This window comes from Podarcis pityusensis (genome assembly GCF_964106645.2).
Source record: "Podarcis pityusensis genome assembly, chromosome: 5".
Classification (NCBI taxonomy): domain Eukaryota; kingdom Metazoa; phylum Chordata; class Lepidosauria; order Squamata; family Lacertidae; genus Podarcis; species Podarcis pityusensis.
This window is the reverse complement of record NC_138032.1, coordinates 77,648,051-77,674,548: the sequence shown is the minus strand read 5'-3', so window position 1 is coordinate 77,674,548 and position 26,498 is coordinate 77,648,051. Positions and strand designations below refer to the sequence as shown.

The 26,498-nt window shown below is 41.7% G+C and overlaps 1 protein-coding gene across 1 annotated transcript in view; it reads right to left on the bottom strand.

Moving 5' to 3' along the window:
• The window catches only part of BMPR1A (bone morphogenetic protein receptor type 1A), a 57,160-nt gene extending 31,781 nt beyond the window's left edge, over positions 1 to 25,379 (bottom strand). Inside the window, exons 1-2 of the mRNA XM_081005010.1 lie at positions 24,882 to 25,379; positions 583 to 703 (exon numbers count right to left, since the gene is read on the bottom strand). The gene's annotated coding sequence lies outside the window, so the exon portion shown is untranslated. The remainder of the gene's footprint in view (positions 1 to 582; positions 704 to 24,881) is intronic.
• Between the last annotated feature and the right edge of the window lie 1,119 nt (positions 25,380 to 26,498).

Sequence of the window (26,498 nt, the reverse complement as noted above, 5' to 3'; positions counted from 1 at the left end):
GACTACTGGTCCTGCTAGCTAGGGATCATGGGAGTTGTAGGCCAGAAACATCTGGAGGGCCGAGGCTGAGAAAGCCTGTGCTAAACTATTATTTTTCTGCCAAGGGTTAAGGCACCATCCCTTTTGATCTTCTCAGCCACTCTGACCAGTAGGATTGGTTGATAGTTTGCCTAGAAGTTTACAAAGTGTCTGAAAAGGGATTTAATCAGCCTCTCCAACAAGGAGAGCCAACAGGCATTTTATATGATATTTTCAAATATGAAATACAATGGACGCTGATTGTCAATTATGTTTCAAGTGCCTGTAATGAAACTCATGCCCTCCTGCTACAGTGAGGACTAAAAAACCAGCACAGCAAGGAAGGCTGGTTCGTGTTTTTTGCTTTGTTTTGTTTATTTGCAGCTTTGAATCTGACCAGGAGATATATTATAGACCCCCCTCCCCCAGAATTTTGCTAGCCACCTTGAACTTTTAAGATAGGCAGGATATTGGTGCTTTAAATAAAAGTTAACATTTCTAATCCAACAGCCCATAAGAATGTTATATTTGAATTGAGCCCATTTTTGAATGGATGTTTGTTACCTTTTGCTGATGAGTGGGATGAAATGGTGCTGTAGAGTTGATATCCTGCAAACTTGTTTCATCTGTATTTCCACTTCATCAATTCCAAAATAAAATTGTAACAATGCATATTTCTTTAAAGCTGTAAGACAGGAAAAGAGTTGGAATTTAATTTCAAACAGGCTTTTTAAGAACTAAAAAGATGTGTATGTGTTTCATCCTACCAGCTATAGAGTATTTGTGCGCATAAATGTTAGTCTGCAAATAACACAAACTAACACTACACAGCCTCTCTGTACTGTGTAGCAAAGTACTTTGAAGGGGCTTTCAAAAGCAGTCTGTGATAACACCATGAATCCCACTAGGCATGCCCGAGTTGTTGGATATGCCTAAAGTAGTTATTTGGATGCTCGCCATCATCTGCAATGATGCACAACAACACAATTCTTCAAAGTGTTACATACATACAGGCTCCATTTTCATATGCAATTAACTGTATATAATTCAGGATGACAACCAACAGACTTCTATAGTCTTGGCATAGTCAAAAACAAAAACAATTGAAGTGGGGATATAAAACTTGGTGTAGTAACTATGTTAACTTAGGGAAGGACTGGAAGAATCTTAACCATCTGGTTGCTGAGGCTTCTAAAAATGCTATCACTCAGGAATTTAAATATTCTCAGTTTCCTATGTGATCTAGTGCCTTAAAGAACCTGTAATAGTTCCTAGCTTGGCCCTCAGTTTTAAATAAATTGTTGCCATAAATAAGATCTATTTTGACAATTCACTCCCCAAAATTGCATTCCCGTCTCTTTTTTTAAAAAATAAAAAAGCAGTTCTATGGGGAAAGGCAAGTGATTAAAACGGTCAAAGCTGGCTTTAAGTTAAGAGGAGAAATCTTGCATTGTGAATACGTATTTTGGAAGGTGGGGTAGTATGCTGGCTCCTGGACTCTGTATAGCAGCTATATGGCTGATAGGGTGTGGGAGAAGTGGAAGAGGTTGAGAAGTAGGTTTGTATAACTATAGCAAGCCACTCCTGAAAAGTAGGATAATTATGCTGGGCTGAATCTTTAGAGGAACACAATTCTCTGCACAGACTCTACCTACTGTAAACTTCCTCCCCACCCCAGCAAGATGGATAGGTTTGTCAGAAATACAGAAGGGTAAAATGGAAGGGCACTGCTCTGTTTTCTCAGCCCTTATTGTGTGGTTCAGAACTCTTGTGTGGTTCAGATCTTTAAGAGTGTCCATGTACATGCTTCAATATTTTTGTGAAACTGTATGTAAATCTTATGACAGATTTCCATTTGGAATGGCTAGTATTCACAAGGTTGAGACCATGGCAAAATCACAAACATGTTCAGCACCAGGAATAAATTTGAGGACTAACCATTCATTAAGATCTACAGGTCAGTATAAAAACAGCTTCCTTGTGCCTCCTGCAGAAATATATGTGTGTGTGTGTGTGTGTGTGTGTGTGCGCGCGCACACACACACACACACACACACAGGAACATAACACTGATGAAGGCAGAAGCAGCTGAGAAAAATGTCTACACAAAGGCTCTGTAGCTTGTTATGTGCCTACTTCAAAAACACTAAAGATGTTCTCCCCACCTTCTGTTATGCCATCAAGTGAAAGAGCTGAAAAGTTACGAGCGTATTTTGACACCAATTGATGGTTGCTCTTCACCTCCAGTGGGAATGCAACATGGCCTGCAGCATATTCCTACCAGCTGCCAGAAAGGCTGCATGACTATGCAATAAATTATGCTACTTCAATACTATTAAAAAACACTACAAACATAAAAATGATGCTGTTGCACATGATTGATATGTAGCTGGGCAAAAATAAGGGTTCTAAATCCTAAATCAGGAGTGGGACATATGGAGAACCACAGGTGCCCCATTAGTGCTTTAGGATTTTGAAGTCGATTTTTGTCCAACTACATTGTGTCAGCATGCAGAGTTCAAAATCTTGAAGGCCTGGGTACCTGTGGTCCTTCAGAGGCTGTTGGTCACCATCTCTTCTCAGCCCCCACCAATGTGGTCAATGGTCAGGTTGCTATGATTCTATTACGAGAACTGTAGTCCAAAAGCAATTGATGGGACACAGGTTCCCTAGTCCTGTGCTAAAGAAAGACTTCCACATTGTCCATAATGTTCTGGTTAAGCTGAACACAGCAAGCTAATGAGCCTGACTCAAGCTAATTCCAAAGGTTAACACGTGCAGTTCTGCCTTTGGCATGAGCAGACAATCAAGCACTCAGCCCTCAAAAAAATAAGTTTCAGGATTGCTACCTCAAAGCTTCATAATAACCTTTGTCATTACAAGAAGGTCATAATGTTTCTGCCTCCATGCACATTTGTAAGTATTCCTATCACTGGTTTAACAGGCCTTGGGAATCAATAATAAATTTGTGTAAAATGGAGCAACCCGAAACTAACTCAAATATCAGATAACACCAGTTCTTAAAGACTGCAGTCATTGCTGAATAGACAGGCTGACATTAAACCTCTTTATCAAACACTCTTTTTATATTTGGAAAATTCTTGTTTTTCCCCACACACTATAGAATATAATTGTAAAGCCAAAACATAAAGTGTTTTTCCTACGCATTTGCTGAAATCTCACTAATCTTGTTAATGTCTGTTGGAACGCATATAAACCACTGAAAATAGGAGCATGGTTCTTGCTGTACTGACACCAACAGAATATCTGCTATATCATTTTTCTGACAAACCTACATGTCCTACTTGAGACCTTATTAAATTTCCCACAGCCACAATGTGTGCGAAAATAACATCCACAAACAAGCCCAAGGTTTAGAACAGATGGAATCCTGAGACGTTTTGTGGAAAACGGTGGGGCCAGTCAAAGCCCCACCCCACCCCACACTCAATGAGACTTCAGAAGTGATTCAATCCTTGATCAAACTCCCTCTCCTATTGCCACACCTTATAGCTAAAATCACTGACTTGATCACCTTCTGCAAGAAGAAAATGCAGGCTTGTGGGCAGGGCTGCTTCAGAAATGCGGACCCATAGGCTTTCATGGTTTTGACCAAACTGCGGGAGGCAGTGAAAGACAGGAGTGCCTGGCGTGCTCTGGTTCATGGGGTCACGAAGAGTCGGACACGACTAAACAACAACAACAACAACAACAACAACAACAACAACAACAAGGCTTTCATGGAAGAGCGGCACAAACTTCAATGAGCTGTAAGGAAGTTCAATGAACTTCACAACAGAACTGATGTAAAGCAGCCTGTGTTAGTTCAGAGGGCACATAACACACAGTAAAGTGAAGCTTCTTCCACTTGAGGAGTAATAGCAATCAAGATGGAGGAGCGCTCCAACAGTACCATGCCGCTTAATTTGTTAATAAGCAAGTTCAGTTCATCTATTCTTTCCTCCAAAATACAAAAAAGATTACCAATCCAAAATATTAAGAATTCCTCTCCATGTTTTAAAAATCTACTTAAGACATATTTCCATGATTGCATGATGTAGGCATGCAGAAAGAATCAAACCTCAATTCTACCTCTCCAGTATTAAGGGTAAACAAGGGAGAAAAATGCTTGCCTAGGAATTTCAATGCCTTAAGGCTGATCTTAGGAAGAGAGGCAACTACTTGTGTTGGCTTCATATAAGAAGCAGGTGCTATTGTAGTACTGCCAGGGGGAAAAATAGGGGAAGAAAGTTTTTCAAATGTGAATCAGTTGTGGGATAAAAACTAGAGGCTAGATACTGCAACTGAACTGAACTGAACTGGCCACAATTATTCTCTTTCCCCAAATTATGGCAAGACATCTTGATCCCCACCATTTTTCCTGTGGTTATGTCTATGGATTACATATTCTGAGGGATGTTTCAGAAGCTGTTTACTAACTATACATGCCAATTTCATTACTTCTGTAATTTTTCCAAACACAGAAACTAAATACTTTACAATAGTGTGTGTACATCCCATCATAGGGCTACAGTGGTACCTCAGGTTAAAGACGCTTCAGGTTACAGACGCTTCAGGTTACAGACTCCGCTAACCCAGAAATAGTACCTCGGGTTAAGAACTTTGCTTCAGGTTGAGAACAGAAATCGCACAATGGTGGTGGCGCGGTGGCAGCAGGAGGTCCCATTAGCTAAAGTGGTGCTTCAGGTTAAGAACAGTTTCAGGTTAAGAATGGACCTCCGGAACAAATTAAGTTCTTAACCCGAGGTACCACTGTACTTCACATAAATACTGTAGCCAACGACTTTCAAAGATTATAGAATTTTTGCAGGACCACAAGCAGTTACAGCAGTCTGTGACAATACTTTGCTAAAAACTGCGAGAGCCTTTTTTCCAACTCGCAACTTGAGAAAGAAATGGTCAGAGAAATCTCAGAAACACGCACATTTCAATCTGGCTGAGACTTTTACACAGTGCTTCCTGTGTATATCCACACTTGGAGTATAATAAAAGCAGACTTTTCAGTCACTACATCTTTAACTAGCAATAAACTGATCAGAGGTATCATTCTTTTTTTCACAGTTCTGTTGCATGCATACAACTAACTGCACGAGTTAAAAATAGAAATTCCATATTTTGCATGTCTGCAAACTAACATCACATCTTTGTGGAACTCAATGTACTAAATAGCCACGCAAAACATTATTTATTTATTTTAAAGGCAGGTATTACTAGCTATAATAATGATTGACCTAGTATAAACACAAAAAGTTGAGAGAAATTTTTTAGCAATGTTCCATTAAAGTTAGACATATTTCTTACAAATGTATTCATGTAAGGCAACCTTTGATTTTTAAGTAGCTAACTGCATGGATAAAATTGTGCATTTGCTTATGTAGTCCCAAGATTAAAGGCAAGTGGTGCATCACACAAATAATTTGAACTGGATTCCTCCTCCCCTTCCAACTAAACTGATTGAACCACCATCTGTGTGTTTCCAAATTCCAGGTGAATGGCAGACATCTTTCAATCACCAGCTCCTATAAACTTAGATTGATGTGCCTTCCCCACCCTTGTTTCATAATCTGCCCCATATATATTAATCCTCATATGGTCACATCAATCTCATAAATGTGTCTGAAAAGGGAGAAGTCAAAGATGTGGCGGTTATTGGCATAATGGGAAACTTTAGCCTCTTGAGAAACAAAAATCATGATTTGCCATTGCTCTTATTTTGCTTTACATCATAAGCTGTGCTCAAGACCAACTCTTTTCCTACCAATGTCCCTGATCAGCTATGGGAAACCAGCAATATTGTAATAAACGTAACCATCTGATCACCATGCCTGCCTCTCTGAATCAACCCCCCAAAATGTATGACCCTTGCTGATTAAGCTGTCGTCTCTCTCCTCCCACCCCACCCTCCTGCAGCCTCCTCTCCACCATTAAGAGGTATGTTCTTACAGGACGTGGCCAGGACAGGAGCATACTGTCCTGACTGCAATGAAAAATACTGAGGGAGAGAAGGAAGAGGTACAAGCCTTTCCTGCTTCATTTGATTACAACTGAGCTGAAGAGCTTTTTGAGCATAAAGAGAAAATACACGTCAATGTGTAGCTATTACTAGTGGTTCATTTCTTTATGTAAGAGTGCATGCACCCTTGTGAGAGAAAGTCAACAAGCAATTTCCTCCATTCTTTCTATAACGGTACACAGAATTAAGAATAAAGTACCAGCTCGTGCAACACAGTTATCAACTAGTTAGGTTAGTTTATGTTCACCCTGAAAAAAAAGTAAAGGGACCAAAACTTTCTTACGCGTATAAAAGTAACATTTGGCGAAGTAATAACTAAAAACACGACAACTGTGATTATATGATCAGCATAGTAGATGATATGGCAGCTGCACTTAAAAAATCCTGGAGAAAAGAAAAATTGTTTTCCCTTTCCAGGCCCCCTTTAAAGAAAATCTCTTTTGGTCTTTCCCCTGAGTGGGGGCAGGGCTAAAGACGACTGGCAACTGTGTATTCTAGCCAGCATGTCTCCAGCCTTCAAGTGTAGTGGTAGGCTCTGGAATGAAGAATGAGTAACTTGATCTTTTCCCTTCCCTTCTGCTTCACAGCAACATTTAGAAAGTAATTTAACCTCTTAAAATGGCATCTCAGCACTGGTTCATAGAGTTATTCTGCTGAAAGCGGGAAATATTAGGAGTTTTAAGCTTTTTTTCTTTTCTTTTCTTTTTTTAAAGAAGAATTTTAGAAACATTTATTGAAGCATATCTATTGATGTATGTCTGTTTTCAGGAATTGAGGCATCTTAGTTTCACAATAAACTTATAGCACAATGCTAAAAATGTTTACTCAGAAATGTTATTGATTTCAGTGGAACTTGTTTACGATTAAAGTCTGTGATCCACAGCACTTGATAGTGTAGCTCATATCTTGAATTATCTGCAGTGCTGTCTACATGCATTACTTTTTTGCTTAAGCTGAACAATTGTCATTAAAGTCACTTATATTCTGAAGATTTCCTCTGCTCTGCTTTCTAGGGAGGCTGCTGTCTTCTTTGATGCAATGGATATTCTACCAATTACAGGGGAATAACCAAGATGCAAACAGTAAAATGGATTTGTTATTGGTTATACTTGTGTATATATAAATGGCACGCACCCAATACAAATAAAGCAAACTGTGCAAATGATTCCTGGACATGGCTGCAATTACATAACAATTTCAATACCGCTCTTTACAGTCCATTAGTACATTAACCATTATAAGAGCCACAGCAAACTCCATTTAAGTTCTGTACAGATACTTGGTTCAGATATTATATGGTTTGGTTATTGGGATGTACCTCAGGTTTGTGTACTTTTATTCTCTCCCATCCAGGTTCAGGGTAACTACAGTGTGCTGTTAAATCTAATCAGTTTGCCTGCAAACCAGCATTACAAGCTCAGTTCAAACAATGGTTTCTCATTTTGGTTTGAAAGTAAACAATGGCTCACAGTGACCATAGCTTGCCTCATTCAGACATAAAGGTAAATTATAGTTACCATGAACACAGAACTGAAAGGGGGAACTGGGAGTGCAAAAGGGGAGAAGAGAGCATCTTATTGTATGGTATAGTCAATGTGTCTCAAACAAACGCGAAGTGGAGAGTCACTTATGTTTGTTATACACCAGCTGGGTTCACATGTAACACTAAACTATGGTTCAGTGCTGTAGATGTTAGCTGGAATTAGCCCAAGCAAAGCTTACTCCTCCCACACAACAGGGAGCTCTTTGTCAGTGTTTACTTCCAGTTTCTCTAGTGTTTACTTCCAGTTTCTTCCACGACTTCCTAAGTCCAGGAAGGCTGATTCACATTGTGACAGGCATGGGTGGGAAAACCTTACTCTAGCAATGTTCTGATGAGCCAGCATTTCTCTATAGGACAATAAGCTTTAAGGACAGGGATACAGAAATACTTATTAACCCCCCCCCCCCAGTAAATCTCCTACTGTTGAACACTAAATTAATATGGAAGATATGTTAAACTGAAAAAATGTAGCATCAGAAGACTAATGTCAAAATTATTTGGCATCCTTATCAGCATTTGATTTTCACCAAAGAATGAAGCAATACAAAGCCCTAGCTATAGTCTCAGCTCACATTACCACTATGAAAAAGCAACAGTACAGCATCCTTTATGCACTTTCATAATGTCTCTGCTTTATTAGGCAAAATAGTCTCCATGCACTCATTCTGGCATCTTTGAAAATAAATTAAGAGAAAACAGATGCATTGGCAGAGATGCATGGAAAGCACTCAAACTTCAACCATGTCAGGGATCTATTGTGCTATAAATATAACAACATGCAACCTAAGGAGGCTTCTCTACTGATACACTTGTCTTTTCCATAGCAGCAGTAAGCAAATATGGATTAAACGCTTCATGAAAAAATGAGAATGCCCTTTGTTACTTCTGTAACACGGTCAATGACAACAGGTTTAGCTGACAGAACCACAGCTATATAAAACAACACAATAGTAACCAGTACAGTAATAAAAATCTATTAAGCAAGCAGTAAGCTTCTCTAGTATAGCAACTAATAAAAGAGGGTATAATCGATCCCAAGCTAAGCTCCTTTAGTTATTCTGATTCTAACATGATTTAAGCTTCAGTGCTACAGTCCCTTATCTGGGAGTGCTTTGGGAGGCAGAGGTGGCCTCTGTTGCATGGATTTGTTACCAGCTTAAGTGAAATTTGGAGGGTCGCAATGAGAGAGGAACTATCTACGCCAGGATGCTTGCCTAAGGCATACATCACAATCCTTTTAACCAATGTGGACTTGCAACTGAGTACAGTACATGTGCATAGGATTGCATTGTTTAAACAGATAAACTTGGTTTGATTGCACTCAAAGATGGTTCATGCAGAGCAGCCCAATTCACATTACCAAGTGTAAAGAGTAGTTTAAACACTATGGACTGTATCCAATGCTACTACTCCATTTGTGCAATGTAACTTTCCCCTCCTCTCCCCTGCACTTCAAAATTTGCTCCAGACCATTGTAGTACCTCTGATATAGATTTGAGGGTTGCATGGCCAGAGAAGAAGGGAAGACCTTGTTGTGTGACTGGAGGTTGTTCATGCAGCATTGAATACATTCCTTAATTGGGAAACATTTTCTTTAAAAAGTGTGTTTTACTGCCTTTCCTTTCCTTTATATCTTTATCTGATCTGAGAAGGAAGTGAGGGTAGTTACCTCAGCTTGAACAACACATGAATCATGACCGAGCTGTATCTTGGGGTAGAGGAGATATTATGCACCTGCAAATGTCCTCCTTTTCTCCTATGACAGCCATACTTAGAATCCTTTGGAAGCAGGAATGGGTAAGACTGATTAAAACTACTATATAGGCTAAAATGATCTAGAAGAATCTATCACTAACACTACTAAAATGAATCAATTTAAACCTAGGTCAAACAAACGTTTATTTCTTTATTACATTTATATCCCACTTTTCATCCAAGGAAGTCAAGATGTCATACAAAGTTTTCCCCCTCCTCATTTTATCCTCACAACAACCCTGCAGGGTAGGTTAGACTGAGAGACTGTGATTGGTCCAAGGTCACTCCATGAGCTTCATGACTAAGTGGAATTTCAAGCCATGGTCTCCCAGGTTATAGTCCAACACACTACTACTAGATCACACTGGCTCCCATGAGATATTTCAGGTATCTCTTCTATAAACATGCCAATTGATTTTATAACCATGAATGAGGTCATGAGCAGATACCCACTCACACAACAGGCCTTCATCTTTTCTTCCCCACTACAACTCCCCACAACTTCAAAATCTGCTCTTGAGTCTTGGGGGATCGTCTGGAGCAGATTTTGGGTGTGTGCAGGGAGCTGGATGAGAAAGAAGAGAAACCAGAAATCCAGTTGCACAAGTGCATTTCCATTGCCAAGTGGCTGGACATCATTCAGTATCACTCCATTGAAGCCCTTCTCACTCTCTCACAACAGACAGAGGTAGAGATGGGATGTTTGTGCAGATTTTATTTCCCCTAATGTCCGAACACACTGCCAGCACACATATGTGAACTTGGGCATGTGCAGGAGGAAGGTAAACAGAGTTCAGGTGGGCCCTCTCAGAATTCTTGATGAGCATGTGCTGCATATCACACTTACTTATTTACCACTCTATAAAACCATAGGTATCTGACAGCACACTTTAGAAGTAGACCATGCGCACTTACAGGAGCAAGGGCACTCAGGGTCCTTTACTTGAAGTCTCAGTCCCCAGAATTTTTCCAGAGCAATAGCTGGTAGTGAGCACCCACCCCTGCCTGGATGGGAAGTAGGTGCTCATGTCCGGGTTTCAATCTAAAACTCAATTGGCTGGTATAAAATTGGAGTATAATCACTACCCAGCAGTGTTAGAAACTGGGGTAGAAAAGCTAGGAGCCTGTGGGCACCAAAACAGAATGTCTAGTTGCCATGGGGGGGGGGGGTCAGCAACATTTTTTATTCATTATTTTGATAAGCACAAACTAATACACAATTCACATAAATGACACATTGTTAATATCGCATTTTAGTAGAAATTATGTTTACAGTTTTCAAAACACTCTACTCTTTATTGTTAAACTCCTTAACATTTTGTCTATCCTTAACATATACTTTGAGGCTTCAAAGCACATGCATTTCAGTAATCCTTGAGTGTCAGCCAGGCACACAAAAATGGTACCCAGCCTTTTTGAGGTGCTCACAAATGAAGAATCTTTAGTCTTTAGGCACGAATCTTTAGGCCTGGCACCGTGCTAATTTCGAACCCTGCCACCCAGATAGACACAGTATATGACCCAATGAAACAGGATGGCAATGATACAACAGCTTTCTGTAAAGCTGATTCCTCTCATCCCTTTTTGCTCACTCATGTATAACATTTCAGCAATGTATTTTTAGATTATTTCTTTCACAGTTGTACCTCTCTGCAGGCCTCATGTGCAACATAGGCAAACCTACTATCTGTTGGAATTCCTGCTCCGTGATTGCAGTCATGGGATTGTTGTCTTTCACATGACAGGGTATGTTTTAACTCCACAGTGTGGGAAGTGACGGAGACAGGATGTTTGTGTTACTGTGTTCCGTGAAGTGGGACTATTGTCCTTTGTTCTTTCTTTTTGCTGTCCGATGCTAGAGAGAGAGGGAGCCATGTTGATTAGCCAAAATACTGAGTTGCTGAGTTCTGTTACGCAAACTGCGAACACTCTGCAGATCCCTAAGTGTGCCGATGTCTGTTGGCATCGGTCACTGTGATGTTCGGGCAGAAGAAAGCTTTTGACACTTCCAAACAATCGACCAGGAGGGAGAGAACATGCCAATCAGGCATGTGTCTCTACCAGGGTCCTACTCGAGTGTAGGACGAGCTCCTGACACTATCTACTGAGCCAGTATTTCCTTGATAAAAGTTATTTTACAGTGCAATCCTATGCCTAACTCAGAAGCAAAATCCATTGAACTGAATACTGAACAGTGCTTACTCCCAGTTAAGTGGTTATAGGACTCTAACCTTAATGTGGGGAAAAATCATGTTAGTGTTAAATTCCCCCCTCCCATGCCATTCTTATACACTGCAAATACCAAGTAGATTTTAGCCTTCACAAATAAACACACACACACAAACACACACACACATGAGCATTTCAGGAAGCACATTTGGATTTTAGAACAGAAGATAGACTGCAAGTCAAATCATATGAACAAAGAAGTTTTCTAGTATATCCTGATACAATTGGTTAGATGTCAAATTCTCAAGCGAAGGCAAAGCACTATAGCAAAATAATTTTAATCTACAGTCTGACATGCTAGAAACATCTCTCATAACAACCCAATTGATGGGCCACTGGCCTGGGTCACAGCAATGGTTGGAACTTGCTTTTTTTAAAAAAAAAAAATCAGTATAACATATTGATTAACTAAAAGGATGCCCCTAATCAAACTGGACAGCAGGATATTTTTTTAATTTCCAATGCTTATAAAAACCTCAGGTGCCAACCGACTTATTCAGAGGCATTCTCCCTTCTCTCAACCACAGGAGGAATGCCTTTACCAAGATTATGCCTACAAGGACAAATGTGTGCATCTCTAAAAATTAAGTAAACATGTTTCATGCTTCAGAAATGTTTTTCCCATACACAAATTTAACTGATTCACCAGTTATTTAATTCAAAACTGATATGAGTAATCCATTAGAAATGGTTGAGGGCTGTAATCCTAAAAATATTTAAAATTTTGAAATATTTGGCATGCCAGTATAGTATAGAAGTGTCCAGGCAAAAATGATTTTTCTTTCTCTGCTCTAATCTGTGGTCACTGCACTGGCAATGAGCGCCAGTCCCAGACTAAGGTACTATAGCCATAGCTGCTGCTTAAACACCCAGCAGCTTCAGTGCACAACTGCCTTGCAAAATCATATTCATAATATGTGATTCAGGCCAGCTATGGTTCAGCTTTGCAGCTGCAACTCAGGAAGGAGCAAAAGGTATAACCTATTGCCCCCTCCCAATCAGCTGCCCCTGTTCTTTTTCCTTGAATTGTGGGGGCAGGGGGTGAGCAGAAAACAAAGCGATCCCTTTTTCTTTTGCTTGTCTGCTTCTGTCTCTACCTACTTTGCTCCTGAGCCACAGAGGCAGACAGGTACATGCAAGTGAGTGGGTGAGGAAGCAAAACCTGTCTCTCAGCTCTCACTTTCTCCTTTATTTCTTTGCTTCCTGCTTCTTTAATAGCACCCTGATTGTCAACTTTTAGCTCACTTTACTCAACTTAAACTTAAGTCACTTGGGAGTAGGGGTGATGTGACAGATTTATTTCTGTTTGGTAAACAAACCTTAATCAAAAGTATTCAAAGTTCATTTTGCATGCTGCATAAATATTAAATATTTTACAAAAAACCAGAAGCATTTAAATTTATCTGAGTGGGGGCGGGGATCAATAAAGCACACTTGGGTAGCAATTTGTTTGGAATTTGTTTTTATTAGGATATGTTAGTTAAAGTTTAAGAAAAAGTTAAGGTACTGAAATTGTATGTAGGGCTGTGTGCAAGTACTTCCTAGGGACAATCATCTGGAAAAAGTTAATTACAACATTACAACTAGCAGCTATTTGATTCATTATGTTAATGATTAATTTTATGGGGAAAATGTATTTTTAGGAATGGAAAATATTGCACAGAAAAATATAACAGTGGAATTTTTTCCACTCGAAGTCACTGCGGGTGGGTGGAAAATAGGGCTAGGAATAAGATTTTTTTAAAGAGAATTTTATTATTTTCATTAAACATTACAAACAGCACAGACTTATTTCAGTTACAAACCTGCACAAAGCAAAGTAACCTCGGCCCAGTATACCTGAAGAAGTGTCTCCACCCCATCATGCAGGTCCTCCTCCGAGGGTTTTCTGGCAGTTTCCTCACTGCGAGAAGTGAAGCTAGAGGGAACCAGGCAGAGGACCTTCTCAGCAGTGGCATCCTCCCTGTAGAACGCCCACCCATCAGCTGTTAAGGAAATGAACAACTACCTGACTTTTAGAAAAAATCTGAAGGCAGCCCTGTATCAGGAGGTCTTTAATGTTTGAGGTTTTACTATGTTTTTATATGTACCGCAAGCCACCCAGAGTGGCTGGGGAAACCCAGCCAGATGGGTGAGATATAAATATTATTTTATTTATTTAATTAATTAAATTAATGTCTTCTTCTTCTTCTTCTTCTACTACTACTACTACTACTACTACTGAAGCAAGGAAAGTATCAGTAAATGTAATATTACTCATGCATTTGGAGATTCATCCAGATCCGGCCCAATCACCTTCTAAATCTGGCCCACGCACAGTCCAGGAATCAGCGTGTTTTTACATGAGTAGAATGTGTCATTTTATTTAAAATGCATCTCTGGGTTATTTGTGGGGCATAGGAATTCGTTCTTTTCTTTTCTTTTTTCAAAATATAGTCTGCTGTCCACCCTCTAAGGTCTGAGGGACAGTGGACCGGCCCCCTGCTGAAAAAGTTTGCTGAACCCTGCTATAAAGCATAGAGGCTGGTCCCCCATCTTGTAGATTTGTCCCCTTCCATAGGGATTTGCTGCAAATGAACATGCCTGAGGCAGCTACAACCATGTAAACAATGTACCCTACAGCAGCACAATGACAGCCTCCTTCTTAATGACTTGTTCTCCATATAGTACGTCACTAATTCTATAGACTCCCCTAGATTCCCAGGCCTGAAATTGCTGATATTTAAAGCAAAGTGATCCAATATTGAGGTGAGCGGTGGCACACCCGGGGCCCAAACCAAACTCCACTTACTCCATGTCAAAAGGGTTGTTTTCAAGAAGAGGTTACAAATTTTCCTCAGTGCTGCCCTGGACAGTCTCAGAAAGAGATGGAGGGGAAAACTCAATCTGTACCCAGGGTGTCTTCCAGGAGCCCCTAATAAGGGGAATTAGTTGCTTACCCTGAAAGGCAACATAATATAACTTTGAATGGAACACATGGTCTAGTCCTCCCCACCTCAATGTACCCTTGGAAGACTAGAGAAGAGACCCTCCTAAGAATATTAGGGGGCTGGGCAGGGGAAGGACTAGACCAAGTGAAAAATGAACATAATCTTTTAGCTGCAGTTCATTCATTTTCAGCTTTGCATTCTTGTTATGAAAAAGTGCACCTGGACATTCTGTTGCTACGCCCATAACCTAGGCTTAAGGTACCATTTGGCTCCTAGCTTTCATATCTCAGTTTCTAACACTGGGCAGTCAGTGCATTTGGAAGCTGCATCCCTGCAGGCATTTAGGTAGCTACCCTCAGGGGACTGGGTTTGATGAGGGAAAGATCAGGCTACATGGTTAAGAGACAGGAAGTGTTTGGGATAGTAGATATACATTTATTGGGAGCTGGGTTTCTTGTACAGTGGTACCTCTAGTTACGGACGCTTCTGGTTACAAACGCTTCAGGTTACGAGCTCCGCTAACCCGGAAGTAGCTGCTCCTGGTTGCGAACTTTGCCCCAGGATGCGAACAGAAATCGTGCACCAGAGGCGCGCGCGCGCAGAAGACCCTATTAGCGAAAGCACGCCTCATGATAAGAAGGGTTTCAGCTTAAGAACAGACCTCCAGAATGAATTAAGTTTGTAACCAGAGGTACCACTGGTTACAGACACTTCAGGTTACAGACTCCACTAACCCAGAAATAGGACCTCAGGTTAAGAACTTTACTTCAGGATGAGAACAGAAATCGCACAGTGGCGGCGCAAGGCCTCATTAGCTAAAGTGGTACCTCAGGTTAAGAACGGACCTCCAGAACGAATTAAGTTCTTAACCCGAGGTACCACTGTATTGAGTATCACAGCAGCTTTGGAATGAGAACGGGAAAGGACACTGTGACTGGCAGGGCTCATAATGGTTGGGTTGGCTGCACTGCAAAAGGTGAAAGAAACAATGGAGACAGTTAAATGGAGATTTATAGTTTGATTGTAAACCTTCAAAATAGGATAGAATATAAATGTAAAGAAATAGAAGGTGCAATGTGCCACATCTTAGAATTTAAGACAGACAGATATCCACAGCTGCCAAGCAGATGTTTAATTCCACATTTTGATTCCCTTTCTTCTAGTTTATTTTTATTGGACAATCTCAGACTTCAAAGCTGACATCTGTTGTTTGACTTTCCACAATTTAATTTACACTCTCTCTTCTAATTCCTTATGCCAGAAAATTTTTCAGCATAATAGTTTCACATTAAAAAAAGGTGTGACCTGGAAAAGCACTATTAAGAGTGTGGAAGTCAAGAAGTAACCTGATTAATACTGCTTTAAAATTCATTAACAGAGCATTAAAAAATCCACACTGAGAGCCATAGTTTCTGCAGAATACAGCTCTAGGGGCTTAACATATCCACCCCAGTTTACAAAATGTAAATTAGGGGTTTATTTGGAGTAATAAGGCTATGCATATTATCAAACAGTTTGTATCTGACAGCAAACTGTATTTTATTAAGTAAAATTATCAAATTTTAATGCATCTAAATAAAATAAAAAGCTATATTGGAACAATTTATCTATATTGCTAGTCATTAAAAAAAAAATCAGAATAGTTTACAACAGTCACCCATAAAACCATACAATAAAAACTATGCAAAATTTTAAAATCAGAAATCAGCTAACTATTATGAAAAGATGCAGAACTCTCTAACACAGGTGCCAGGAGCCCTGAAACTAAGGATGGAACCAGTGTAATACAATGCCTTGGATAACCATCCAATTGAGTCAGTCCAGGAGGATACCATGGTCAAAAATATCAAAAGCCACTATCAAAAGCCACTGAGAGACTGAGCAGAAATAACAAGGTCACACTCCTTCCCATGTTTCTCTCATGATAAAAGTCACCCATCAGGGTGACCAAGTCTGATTCAGTTCCAAGGCCAGGTCTGAACCAGCTTGACATTACAGTAAGCTTAGCAACAATACCATTGCTTTCAGCAGCTACTTGTCCATATTATTTTTAGCGACTGTCTAGGTTTCTAAGGCAAAGTTGTTGCTTCAATGCAAGCCACCTTGTAGAAAGAGCTTTACCTCTGGCAAACATAAAATTTGTATGAGGCAGTCCACTTCATTCTAGGATTCATCTGAACCCAATGCACATCCCTAACATTTACAGTGCAATCCTATACATATGCACTCAGAAGTAAGTTCTATCGAGTTCAACTGACTTTATTCCCAACTGAATAAGAGATTACAGGTTTATAAGGTGAGTCAAAGGCCCTGGATACAGACTTCCCATTTTTTGAAGAAGTGCTGTTCTATTAACTACCAACCCTTGCTTCTGAATAGTTCTTAGCATGCTGTCTTCAAGTAAGTGCTCTTGATTATTGTCCTTATTAATAAAGTCAAATAAAATCATTAGCAACTGTGAAGGCTTTCTGTCTTTAAACACATACAAATTCTGTAGTGCAAAGGGCATGTGGGCTGCATAGTGCTTAGTATAGCTAGGCCACTTTATTACATTGCAAAAAACACAGAAAACATTTTGTTTTAGCAGCCAAATGGTATGCGTGCTTGTTCAAGAAATAGATGGATTAACATGGAAAATGTGATTCACAATCTGTTTTTTCAGTGATTAAAATCAATCTAGTCTCAAAAATCTCTGTTAGACTGACACTTTTTGCAGAAAGCATTTCATAGTTCTATTCAGTCAATTATAGTTTGGCTGAAAGATTCAGCTGGCACGTTGTGAGAGAGATTACAAATCACAGTCTAGACTTCAGAGGAGATGTGCTGCTGCTTTTATTATATGCCACATTAATGATCAAATGCATATTGCTTTAAGTTATGCAATACTGGAGCACTTCTGGGGATTCTTACATTTCTACTTGAAGCTCAATACACTTTGCTCTGAATTAAACATATCTACTACCAGGTCCATTAGTAGAAGTGTGCAGTCATACAACTATCTGTGGTTGAGGAAACAAAGTTTTTCACATTTAATAAATCCTTTTTAAAACAGCAGCTTCTTAATACTGTATTGCTGGAACAGTTGTGGAACTGATCACTTGCTGGTAATGTAGTAGTATGTAAATGAGTCTTATTTTTGGAGCAAAGATTCTAGAGCAGTGCAACACATTGCTGTATGCAGCAGAATATTTTCCTATTTCTGGAACACAAGTATAATCCTAGAATATCACAATACACACTATCATGACCATGCAAAAACAACAAACCAACCTAGGCTTGCCCAGCTGCAAATAAGAATTGTCTCTAAGCAACTAGATAGGGAATCTTTACAAAGACTGGTTCTTTTAATTTTTATTTTAGGCCAGATACAGGTATATGTAGGCAGGTGGGTTAGTAATTGCTTTGTGAGCTAATAACTTTAGCGGGCTTGTTAGGTTAAACAGATGTGACTCACACAAGATTCAAGAATAATCTAGAATAATCAAGCCAGATATCTACATTTTGCACCTACAAAACTATTTTTTTAAATCAAGAATTCAACCTTGCCTTTGACCCGTTTGCCACTCACTATTAACACTTCAGTTTGCTTTCTTAGTGATTACTAATTTTCAAACTGGTTTGTGCTCACCCTGGTTTCCTAGGTTTTAGATAATCTAATTTCAGTACTGTGAACAACAGTAAATGTGAAGTTCAAACAAGTATGCATTCCCAGATATGTATCCCAGAATCCCTAGTGCACACTGCAGACATCACTTTGGAATTTTTCCAGGCCATCTGTTTATAACGCAACAACTGTTCAGTTGTTGCTCATGTGTTGCAAGGAAGCCAAATGTTTTCCCTCAGGGAAGTGCTTGTATCTCAGGTATAATGCAATTACTATATACTGTGGCTGGTAAAAATGTGATTCTTTAGCAACCTCGCAGCACCCTTCCAATGAGCAGTTCTGTCTGGAACATACTGTCTAAGTGTCCAGGGCATCTACCTGACAGCCAGGTCTTGTTTGCAGCTGGAACTCACCGGAACTCAGTTCTGGCACCTCTCAGGTGGGTGCCATTGCCATTATAAGAGAACAAGGGAGGCATTCATGGTGAGTTCTGGCACCTCTTTTCTAGAAAATAGCACTACTGACAGCATCCATGGCATACAGGTGGTAAATAACTTCCTCCCCCTCATACTTGGTGTGCAGGTAACAACACACTACAACAGTCTACTTCAGGCGTGTCCAAAGTCTGTTTCGGGGGCCTAATACCTCCACAACTTCAATCCTAAAAAAAGCTCAACAACTTTGGTCAGCCCTCACGGCCCTTCACTTCATCAAATCTGGCCCCCTTTGAAAAAAGTTTGGACACCTCTGGTCTACTTGCAAAAGAAAAGAGGAAAAAGAAAACAAAACACAGGAGCTGAAAATGAGCTATCACAAGGAAATATGAAGATGTGTCCAATGCCAGTTCTCTACACTACCTGGGAGCAAATCTTCACACTTAGTGCAGGGGCACACCATACCAATACCTCGGTGAGCCACTTGTTATTTTAACACAGTGTTTTCTTTTTAGCCTATTCTATTAGTCCCTTTTTGCTCTGTTCTACCACTTCTTTGAATACTTCTCCAATAGCTTTCCCTCCTTTTCTTTCCGCATACCATTCACGCTCTCTTCTCTCTCTGTAGTACAGCGCATCTGTCATCCCTACCAACACAGCTCTTTTTCTCAATTATCCATTCTTTTTGTTCCTGCAACCCATAGAGCAGGTGAGGGCAAATTTTTCAGGATTAAGAGGCACAATCAACAGGGGGAAATCGTTGGGAGCCAAATTTTGATGGTGGGTGGAGACACCTCTTTTCTGCCATCCATATCATGGTGGTACAATATCTCAGAACAAATGGGCCGCAATAATACCTCAACACAGAGCCTAGGAACCACACGTTGAATTAAATATCCATATTGTAAATTAAAGTGTTCACAATATAGTTAATAATATTTAATATACACAATGCTTGTTCACAGACACCTACCGACCCCATCAATTGGTGCATCCCAAAGCTCAAATTTCTCTGCACTATGGTATATTGTAGGCTACTAACAGAAGCCGGGACTAGGAGGAGGGGAAGAGGTGATATTCCTCTTTGAAGCTACAAACATGACGAGTACAGAATCCAATATACCGTATTTTTCGCCCTATAGGACGCACTTTTTCCCCTCCAAAAATGAAGGGGAAATGTGTGTGCGTCCTATGGGGCGAATGCAGGCTTTCGCTGGAGCCTGGAGAGCGAGAGGGGTCAGTGCGCAGCGACCCCTCTCGCTCTCCAGGCTTCAGGAAGCTATCCGCAAGCCTTGCAAGCCCGACGGGAGTTGCTGCAGGCTCGCAAGGCTTGCGGGCAGCAGCCTGCAGCCCGAAGCACGGGGTGCCCTCCGGAGGGTGCCCCATGCTTCGCGCAGGTGTCGCAAGCCCGGGAGTTGCCGCCGGGCTCGCAAGGCTTGCGGATAGCAGCCTGTTCTGGGGGCTGGGGAAGCTCGGGCTTCCCCTGCCCCAGCCCCGTGGCGGGGGGGGGGATAATTTTTTTTATTCATTCCCCCCCCCCCAAAAAAAACACCAAGGTGCGTCCTATGGGCCAGTGCGCCCTATAGGGCGAAAAATACGGTATGCACATACACAAAAATCAGGAGCACCAAGTCCCTCTGCCAAACCTTTCCCATTTGGGTGGGATCTGCAAGGCAACAAGGGGAAATGAAAGACGTGGACTAGCTCAGCTTGCAGTGTGGCTCTGAACTATGAGAAAGGCTACGAAAAAAGGAGAGCCTTAGCTTACTTGCAAAAGCCCTCTCCCAAATTGTGCAGCTACTTAGCCCAGGGCCTTTCAGAAAGAAGTATGAGAGAAGCACAATACTGATGGGTAGGGGAGCATGCACTTGCCTAACTCCCTCAATGAATGTGAGTAATGAAATGCTGTGATGAGGAATGTGGGATTTTAGTGGCATCTTGGGACACCCATGGGTACTGCACAGAAGGCCTCTGAGGGTCATATGTACCTCATAGGTTGCTCACATGTGGCATAACGCTAATGTTTCAAGACTGCCAGTAATGACTGGACTATCTGTGCTTTCTCTCATGGCTTTAAACAGCAAAGATAAGTACCTAGATTGTATGGGGGGGTGTTACCCACATGGAGTATTCTCAAGAGAAATTTACTTACCTGAGGACCCTTGCTACCTGCCTACGGTAAGAAAAAGTGGCAGGTTGTAATAGATTTTAATGGATCAACTTTCATTACCTTCAAATTTAAGAACATCAGTGGGCAAATATTTATACAGTGGTACCTCGGGTTATAGACGCTTCAGGTTACAGACTCCACTAACCCAGAAATAGTACCTTGGGTTAAGAACTTTGCTTCAGGATGAGAACAGAAATCGTGTGGGTGGCGGCAGCGGGAGGCCCCATTAGCTAAAGTGGTACCTCAGGTTAAGAACAGTTTCAGCTTAAGAACGGACCTCCAGAACGAATTAAGTTCTTAACCCGAGGTACCACTGTATACACTGCTAATTAATATATGGTACATATTACATGAGAGAAGTAACAGCACAATCCTACACATGTCTATGTGAAAATTAGGTCCTCAAAGTTCAATGACAGTTATTATCTGGGATGTGTGTTAGCTAGACATATTTACTAGGGAGTAAGCTCTATTAAACATGCTGGGACTTTCTTCTGAGTAAATATGTGTAGGAATGAACTATAAACAACATATTTTACTCATGAAGTACAGTATTCCAAGTAGCCCAACTGAAATGATGGAACTTTAAAAAACTAAAAAACACCAAGTTCAGTGAATTTGTTTAGAATAAAGTTACATTGCTAGAACATAAAGTTACATTGCAGCAGGCAACTTGCTCCAAAGCTTACGAAGTTTTACCAATTATATACTGAATATATCTTTCTTCTCCTTAAAACCCATTGACCTGCAAACTAAATAGTCTTGAGGATGGCCTTCAAAAACATACCCCCTTAATCTTCTTTTTGTTATGATGAAAATACCTTTAATCTCTCTCTCACACACACTTTCAGCCTAACTTTTATCCTGCTTCAGAGGGAGCTTTATCAGAAGGAGTTGCAAATTCAGAACGCACAATTTAGGCCCAAAACAATGCTAGTCAGAACATTCCATCAGAAAACATGTTTAACCTTTAAGATCTCACTCCACTGCTTCTTCAGAACTTTCAATAACTGTACCTTAAAAAACTTTGTGCACTTGAAAGTTATTGTCAAGAAGCTAACATTCTGCAGTAAGAAAGCTTCATTTTCTACAGTATATATTTAATGTAAGAACACTAGTTTTGTGATCATAAGATGACAGAAAGACTTAAACTAAGGCCCCGCAGCAAAATGTTTCAGCATAGGGGTACTCCTTTTCAGGATTTGACCTGAACAACGATTCTCCTAGAACGCTCCATTTCATTTCTTCATCACCACCCCTGTTAGCCAGCACTGACTATCCACTGACCATGTTCAGTCCTCATTGGGCTATTTCGGGGGTTTCTTCCCAGGCCCATTTGAGCTAATGGAATAATGCCTCACCAAACCTTGGCTCCTCTCCACCCCTGGAAGCCTGCTGATACCTTCCTCTTGTAAACAGATGGGTGCTGTTTGGCCTACCTAAAGGATCCACACTTAAGAGAACTGAGTTTATTATTAGAATTTGGGATTCACAGTGGTTCTCAGGAACTGATTCACAAAACTGCCGTTCAAAAATTAATGATATGTATTGGCCATCTGAACAACATGCCTTCACATACAAGAAACAACATGTATCAAAACCAAGCCTTAGGCAAAGGCAACTACAGTAGGTGCCCTTTTACATATCAGATCAATACAAAAACTCTCATGCTTCTTAAAACGAAGGAAAAGATACACAGATGTGATGTAGTATTTACACAGTTCAAATAATTGAACATAGTTGCTAAATGCATGAAAAGTAGAACAATAACCCTCAACACCTTATTTAATTTCAAGGAACCAAGCTGCAATCTTTAAACTATTAGGCATATATAACCCTAATTCACTTACTTGGAGGCAAACTACATTCAAATTAACTGGGCACAGCCAAGTCTAGTGTGAAGGAGTGTAATTAGTATGAATGCTTTTCATAGATTTGTGCATTACAGTCTAAATATGAATAAATCACAAAATATATTGATCTAGCATTCAAACAACTGAATCCACTGTGTGGATTTAGTTTGGGGTTTTTTGCACCAAATTGTTTTGAGCTTGGAGTATATTTCAAGAACTGCAGGACCCAAACTTAATAAATGCAATTGTCTTCTCTGTTAACTTCACATTGATTTTTAAATCCTATATAACAGAGAACTAGGATCAGGACTTCTGGTGTGGTGCCAGTTCAAGGCATCTGCAAGTCAAGTCATGTATTTGGAATAGAAAATACACCTGTTAAACTCTCATAAACATAACTAACTGGAGAGTTCTAATTCACATGAATTGTTATGACAAAATGTAAAAAGAAAACACTACAGTGAATTTAACACAGTGGTGGCCAACCAACAAACAAGTTCACTTGGCGGACTTTCCACCTCTTGTCTAAAGAGTGAGTGCTAGGCAGGGAGGCAGAAGTGCACAGAAATGCCAAAACTGGGCAAAAGGACCCAAGTACATCTCAACATCCCACTTCCTGAACCACTTTTGGAACCCATGTTGCAGATTGGCTATCCAATGATTTAGAACATACTTGTGAAACATTTAGCTACAATAGCTGTCTATTATAAACTATTTTCTTTCCTTGTATCACAGAACTTTCATTTTATAGAACTGTATTGGAAGATAGGAGTGCCTGGCGTGCTCTGGTCCATGGGGTCACGAAGAGTCGGGCACGACTAAACAACAACATTACCAACCCATTTCTTTTACTTTGTTTTACCTTTTACAGAACCAATGAATATATCATCATACTGGACTTATCAAACCAGATGTATCAATTTTCACCATACAAAAAAACAAACAAAAAACAGCTAGTCACAAATGAATGTCTTGCCTCATTAAAGCTAATTTATTCCTGGATATGTGACTGAACAAAACAGGTGCTACAACCACCACATTCAAACACCAAAACCTAAAACCTAAAACTTCCAGAGACACTGAGGTTGCAATCCTGCAAGTAAGCCCCATTGAATTCAAAAGGACTTGTGAGTAGACATAGCCATAACTGCACTGCTGTACTCATTTTAGTAGGAGATTTATACTTTACATTTTATAAAATTTCATTTTTCAAAAACTGGCAGTCCACTGCTTGGAACCAAGGCCCACTGATCTTATTTCCAACCAAGTCAAATGTGCCAAGAAGTAAGTGCAACTGCTACTGGGTTACCTAGTCACTGTAACATTGAATACACTGCAGAAAAGTAGCACACACCGCACTACTGGAGCTTGATTAACACTTCTAATTATGACGGCTATCAACTCCTTTAATATTTATTGCTTATTTTGGTGGCTGCAGTGGAAAGGATATTAAGTAATTCTGTTAATTAAAAATCAACACTACAAATGAAGGGCCTCTCCCCTAAGTAAGTAGCACCACTCACTCCAGGAAGACAACCAAACGCAAAAACTTACACCAGGATCGGAAACGGAAAGGTGAGAAAGGGCAACTTAAAAGTGCCAAAAGGCTCCTAGCAAACGACCAATCCCAGGACCCTCAAAAAAGAAAAAAAGACCCCCTTCTCCAAATGGTAGCAGGCAGAGAAGAGAAGCAGCAATGGAAACGACCTATTGTTAGCTGGCCATTTCCACGGCTAGCAAACAGCTCAGGCCGAGTTATTTAATTAGTTAAACCTGGGACTTATTTTTTTAAAAGTTATGTAGTGAGACACAGCGGGCCGCTTTTGGGGGGGGGGGTGGAATTGGAGGCGTCGATTCTCTGTCGACACCAAGAACTCCGGGGCCGGCCGACTTCGCTTCTCTTCAGCAGCCCGATCCTATACTTAATCCGGAGTGAATCCCACCGAGCTGAACGGTGCGCACCACCCGCTTTAAGGAAGCCTTTCTTAAGTTTTAACCTTTTATCGTGCGAGTGGCTGGGGCAACCCAGTCAGATGGGTGGGGGTACAAATAAAAATGTATTATTATTAAATTCAAGACGGGGAGGGCAGCCTTTCCGTCAGGGCCACCGGCCAGGCCTCCTCTGCACCGGTTGCGAGGGGGAAGCAAACGCACTCACGTCCACACGTCTCCCCTTTCAGACGAGGAGGCGGGAGGGCGAAACCCGAGGGAGGCCTGCCTGCGGACTCCACACCTTCCCCCGCCGCCATTTAGTCGCCTCCCTCACCTATCTCCCCTCCTTCCCCGCCGCCACACACCGCGCCCCACTCACCCTCGTCGGGGGCCCGTCATCCTCCTGGCCAAGGGGTTTCCTTTCTGCCCCCCACCGGAGCGGTCCGAGCTTGAGAGGCGGGTCAAGAGGGTCGTCGTTTGGGGAGGGGAGAAGAAGGCGCCCTCCGCCTCCTCACCGCCGCTCCGGCCTTGCGACGCGGCTCTGGGCTAGACGGCGGGAGGCGGGGAGCCGAGAGGGTGGCTGGGCTGCCCCACAACACACAGGCGCGCAGGCCTCGCTCTCTCGCCTCCCGCTCACTCGACGCCCGGGCTCGCCGTTCCCCTCAGATCCGCGCGCGTGCGCATGAGAGTGCCCTAGGCGCGCGCGAGCGAGATATATATATATAATTGGGCAGAGGGGTGAGCGAAGACGACGAAGGGGCTTCTCGGGAGCGAGCGAACGCCCGGATTATTCCAATCACGGCCGCTGCCTCTGAAAGCAGCTCTAGCAGCAGCAGCAGCAGCCGCCACGGAACGGGAGGCGGGGAGAGGAGAAGAGAGGCGGCAGGGCGTCCAATAGGAGGCCGAGGAGGGGGCGCGCGCTCGCTCGCTCGCGCGCAGGGGAATAAAAAAAGGAGGGGGTAGAGGAGGCGGACGCCGCCGCGCGCTCTTTCTCCTCGCTGGCAGGCACCGTCGAGGTGTCTGTCTGTTTGTCTGTCTCGCTCTGGCTCCCGTTCTCTCCTCGCGTTTCCTCGACGGAAACCCGCCGAATAAGACCGGCCTTAGTTCGACGCCGCCCGCCGCCGTGTTGCTCCTTCTTTTCCTTGCCTAGTACGGGCAGCAACCTGGGCTCGTTCGGCGGCGCTCGGCACCTCCCCGCCCCTCACCCCGAAGGAGCGGCCGAACGCGCGGCGGAGATTGCCGAAGGGCCCGAGGCGCTGTGGAGAAGCGGGGGGCGGGGGAACATTCCTCCGCCATCTCCCTTCCCTGGAAACCCTCGACGGGGGTGGGGACGTGTTTCCTTACTGCACCAAATCTCCTCACCTACCTGATACGTGGAGAGGGAGTGTCGGATTTACGTATAAGCAAAACAAGCTATAGTTTAGGACCCCACTCTCTTGGCCCCCCCCCCAAAAAAATTAAAAACAAACAAACCTGGGTGTACATTTCCAAAATATAAGATAAAAAAACAAATAAAATAAAACCTACATACAGCAACAGTGTTTTGTGTTGTGTAGCCTCCTATGATGTAAGTAATGGGCACCGCTTGCTCCCTAAAATAAAACTGGTTTGCTCATTTCTATATACAGTATAGGGTGCCTTCTCGTGGACTGGTTGCATGGCAACATGTGCAAAAGCTTTAGATACCTATTAGAGCCATAAATTACCATATAGCATACATTCAACGCAAAAAAAATCAACAATTTGCTGTTGACAAAGGAGAGCCGGACATATAAAAGGCCCCATTACCTTCAGTAGTTTAGGGCCTCATCAAACCTAAATCCGGCCCTGAGTCTCCCTGATGTGATTCAGTCCAATATCCACCCCCCACCCCAACTTGGTATTACAGGATGCAGAAAGCGCTGACCGCCGTTGTTTGTTGAAGCCGTGCTTCCTATGAGAGTTGTGAATGCGAATGCTGCCCTTCCACCTTGTTTGCACGGTGCTGCCAACGCAC